Here is a 5,391-nt window from a genome sequence, read left to right on the forward strand (position 1 = left end):
TGTGGTAAGAGTAAGTTCTTATCTTGGAACAGTTTGTAAAACAGGAGGATTTGTCCCCCAAGTACATTTCTTTTGCCCTTATCACTGCATTACTGCTCACCGAAAGGAGAGACCCACCAGAGGAAAGACCTGCCACAGAATACTCTGAATTTCCCTAAAAATGTTTATAAACAACCAAAAGAATATACTACTTGACTCACACAGTGCTGGTCAAAGAGGCATTTGAAAGGACTTTTCTGTGCCCTTTCAAGCCTGTCCATGGACTTGTGCTTGCCCCAGGTTCAGCATTAACATGCCTTGCCAAGCAGAGAGGTCGCATTTGTTTTTATTTTTCAGACCAGGTGCACCAGAAGGGAATGACTTACATTGCTTCTTTCATAGAATCATAGAATCATAGAATGGTTAGGGTTGGAAGGGACCTTAAAGATCATCTAGTTCCAACCCCCCTGCCATGGGCAGGGACACCTGGCATAAGTAAAGAATTATATTCTCCTGATACTTTTCATCAATGCTGAATTTACCCAAGTGAGGTGGAGATAAATATGGGAATTGCTAGGCTCAATCTGGCCTTGGTATACTTATAACAGCATCTGTCTGTAGCACAGAGCAGCCCCATGTGTACCAGAAGAAATTAATACAGCCTGAAGTATAGGTATTTTTCTAAATTTTTAGATCCTTAACTATTATAACTCTGGATATCCTTATCTTCATAAGCATCAAATCTCTCTTTGAATGTTTTGGTCACAGGAACAGACTGCAGCAGTAACTTCAGCAGTTGGAATGGCGAGTGTGTAGTGAAGAATATTTCCTCTATCTTTAGTTTTGAATCATTATTTTTCTCCCATCCACCCACCCCAGCTTGTGCGTTTTCTTAGGGCTAAAAACATTGTTATCACGTCTGTGACCGGGAGCACAGAAAGCTCCCTGTTCTCATTTTCCAGAATGCATGTTATTTTTAACTCTGAAAGTCACCTCTTTTCTAAGATAAAAGATCTCCAATTTTTCAATTGCTCTTGTTATTAATTTTCCCAGTCATTCTCAATACCCTCCAGTCCATCAATTACCCTATTGAAAACAATGCTGTGGTCTTCTGGATGAGACCAGCCACTGCTTTGCAGGTTGTTTCCTGTATAGTATTCAGTTCTGTTCCTCCTGTATCTCAATATTACACTTTTCTTTGATCACAGCTTCATATTACATGAATTGTGTTGGCTAAGGATCCCTAAAAACATCTGTATCTCTTACCTGAACTGATGCAGGGAATTTGAAACTTGACAAGGTTATGGACAGGTGAGATTTTCTCCTTCTACACTTTACTTCTGATCCTGACAACATAGTATCTCGCTTTGCATTTCTCCCCTCTTTCCTTTTTTGAAGTGGAAAGCCTCTCTAGTGTTGCTCATTCAGTCCTGGCCTTGGACTTAATTTACGTGGGAAATACTGTGTATAGTAGGCTTTGTCACCCATCTGCTCACCCTCTCTTTCTCTTGTACTTAGAAATGTAATAAAGGGTGCAGGTACAGCCCTCTGTTAGCCTGCAGAGATACTGCGTACTGACTTTTTATCTTAACCTTTGTCTTATGTCTCTTAGTCAGTTTTTGATCCAATTCATTTGTTTCCTTTATCACAGTACAAGCAGGATATTTTTCTTCTGTTTTTCTGACATCTGTCTTTAATCGCAAATGCATTTGACCCTTGTAGCAGCTTTTGATTTTCTTTTGTGTGAAACATATTAAAAAAACTCCTCCACAAAGCCTCTACAGAACTTCCAGACAGCACACTTCAGCATTTTCCTGCCTATTCATGTGAAGCGTCCATCTAAACAAGTGCTACTAAATATGCTTTTAGTTACGTGCTATGCAGTCTGCAGCCCTAAGAGCGTGTGTCTGTGTGACTGGTCAGACGCAGAGACGTGGAAGGAGGTTATCTGGAGATGTTTAAAAGCCAGCATGCGTGTTTATTGCTTGTCATTGTCTCCTGTCTCATCTTCATTGGGGTGATCATGAACTTGGCATGGTCCCCAAACCAATGTGACAGCCTTGGCGGAGCAAATTCTCTGCTCCCCTCTGGTCTGCAACTCCAAATGCTCTTGATGTGCTTTTCCTTCCCATGGACCATACAGGCAGCACAAACCAAGTACTGTGGCTTTTAGAACCTCTTTCTAGTGAACGGGAGCCATCTAGCAGAGGGCTTGATTGATATTTTTAGTGGCTTTTTCTCAAAGAGCGAAAAATCTGTACTATCAAAATTGGACACTTTCTTTTCTGTGCTATGGTGACGGCTGAGCCCTGGCAGGGAAATTGCTTCTTTGGCTTGTCTCAAGTGTGGGGGAAGCACTGATAGGAGCCTACCAGAGACACTCGAGCTTAAGGAGACCGCTTTCCTCCCAGTGCCTTGTTACATGGTTTTCTGTGACTTTCTCCAAGTCCCTCCATATCTCCCACAGGATAGCTCATGTCCAGGATTCGGGGCTGTTGTTACCCTAAAGTCACATATTAGCCGATGCTGTATACAAGATCCTCAAAAAAAGTTGGCTGCTTGGACTCTGCCCCTCTACCATCCTCACAATTAACTCCTCCTGTTCCTTTTTCACCTGAAGTTTTGCGGATGCCCTCCCAGATGATTAAAAAGGCAGGGTGGCAAGACAGAGCTAGGCCAGAAGCGAGTGCCCAGGGGAAAAGGGGGGGAAGGGTGGGAAGCAAGAAAGGAAAGGAGAGCACCCGACATTCTGCGAAACCCAGCAGAAGCAAATGCCAGGGGACAGCAGAGAAGAGCCAGATCCCCTGTCATGGGGTGAGCAACAGGAGAGTAACTGATTATTATAATTATTTGCAACCCCTTTTAGTGGGGGAAAACGAAGTGGCAGTGCCATTTATTCCCAAGTATTCTTCCCTAATAATACCCTTAATACAGCCTGTTCCATCGCTTTTGTGAGGCATGTTTTTCATCTTCAAACTCAATTTCATTTATTAGAGACTTCACCGTGTGTCACACAGCGTGCACACAGCAAGTGCAGCAAGGATTCATTTTAATTATTATGTATTACCAGGAGGTTCAGTGTGTTTGTGCCGGTGGGCGAAAGGGCGAGGAGGAGGTGTTATCTATTTTGTTTCTGTGTCACGTATCGCAACTGTAAGGCGATGGGGATTGCATTTTAAATTTGGAATTGGGACGTTTAGTGACCGTTAGTGCTCTGTGGCAGCCGTAGCACAGGGAGAAAATCTCCAACCAGCAAGCACCCATGTGACTGCAATAAATAGTCTGAGATAACAGACACCTCTGAAGTTTTTGTTAGAAAGTCAGCCAGAGGACTCTGCTCTGGGCAGTGACTAATGATATTTGAATGCTGCTCTTTATGCAAGTGTGATAATACATATGTTTGGGTTTTTTTTCCAAAGTGGAATGAATTTATTGTGAAACATGTCAAAGTATCATGTCAGTTGGGTCTTCGAAGGAGGAACAGTAGCTGGACTCAGAAAGCGTGTTTTCTAAGCTGACTCTAACCTTCTTTATTTTTCTGATTTGGAAAATTTGTCTTTCCTTTGCACAGAAATGAGAAGGACTTCTACCCCGCAGGTCTATGCACCCCACTGGCTTTCTGCTCAGAAGTGTGATGTCGATGTGAAAAGGATAAGCTGGAACCTAATTTTAATTAGAAAAATTATTTTTTGAGGAAGCTTGCCTTTTTTTTTTTCTTTTTTTTCTTTAACTTGGCAGGTGGAGCCATTGTGAATATTTGCTGCATTAAAATTGCCTGTTGTGGAAGGGGTAAATGCAGAAACCTGAAAGTTACTGATAAATTAGAAAAAGTTTGGAATAAAATAGCAGAAATTATGAGAAGATTGAGGAATTTACTTTGGAAGGAATACAATTGCAAGAATAGACAAATTTGTGCATTTTCTCACTATTTGCGTCCAGCTGTAACTTCAAAAGCAGGGTCAACATTGAATGCTTTGAGCAGTGCAGGAGGCAGGGCATGGACTTGCAGGAGATACAGCAAATGTGATGTACAGGAGGGAAAATGGCATGATAGATTTTTATCTTCCTAATGCTGTTGCAAACCTACATTTAAGGGACCACTGATAGGTGTGGTTTGGGCTGCTACCAAACTTTGTGGTGTCCCTGGAAAGCCAGGAGCTCTGTGGAAGTTGGAGAGATTGAAGTACCCTGGCTTGATATGAATGAGAGAGCTGAATTAGTGAACATTATTTCCTGGGCTGTGTTTAATGTCAAGTCCCTGTGCTGTTGTTGGGCAAGGGGAGACATTACCCCACTCCTCAATTATGATATTTTGCTGTCTGGACTGTGTGTCACATCTAAAGACCACCATCAGTAATCCCTACCAAGTAATAATGTATACAACTGTGCTGAGAAATATTCCTTATTAACCCTTTCTTCAAAACAATTAAGAGAATTCATTAAAGAAGTGTTTACTCTTTGATGTTACAGGTCTGTTAATGTCAATTCCCAGGAAGATGTGATCCATATTAGATGGACATAAACATCTACTATTTTCCATCTAACTGGCACAAGTGCTAGTTACAGTGAGGTTATGGTAGTATGAGCTTTGTCATACCCTGTATACAGCAAGGGGTGTGGGTTTGGGACAAATCTTTACTGTTACAGGTTCTTCAGCCATTTTTTCTGAAGCTATTGCCATCAATTCACTGTCCTTTGCAGGTAGACAAAACTCTGTAAGAAGGTAATAAGCTGCCTGTGAGCACTCTACAAGATTATTTTACTGAACGGGACATCTCTAAAACACAAGCCCTGGGAAGACAATACCAACATATGGATTCATTGTACACATTCTTTTAACACGATAAAGTAGTTATCTAACTCTGGAAATTTGTGTAGAAAACTTCCTAAAAGGCATTGTATACACCATAACTGTGCCATCGACATTTTACTACAGATGGTAGGAGGAAAAAAAAAGATACTTTCCTTTGGAAAGAATGGCATGTTACACAAAAATATGTATAAACATGCACATGTACAAATATCACTGGTTTGGCTTGATTTTTCTTTGAACATTGAAAAAAATTCAGCTATAGAGGTTTTCAATTTTGTTTTCCACTTTCGTTTGCTGTTTTGTTTCCGAGACATGCAGAAATTTTTCAATTTGAAAAATTGAAATGATAAAGCTGACAAAACTAAACAAAAGCTAACCAGAATCTTCCAAGGCAATGAAAAAGTAAGAAAACTGGGTGGGGGAGGGTGTGTCTTTTTACAAGGGCATGTAGTTTGTAGATACAGGAGGAGTTGAAAGCAGGGAGATTTAGATTAGATATCAGGACAAAATTCTGCCCGCAGAGGGTGGTGAGGCACTGGAACAGGTTGCCCAGAGATGTTGTGGATGCCCCATACCTGGAAGGGGTCAAGGCCACGCGG

Source organism: Eurypyga helias, unplaced genomic scaffold (assembly GCF_000690775.1).
Source record: "Eurypyga helias isolate BGI_N326 unplaced genomic scaffold, ASM69077v1 scaffold1665, whole genome shotgun sequence".
In the NCBI taxonomy this organism is placed as follows: Eukaryota; Metazoa; Chordata; class Aves; order Eurypygiformes; family Eurypygidae; genus Eurypyga; species Eurypyga helias.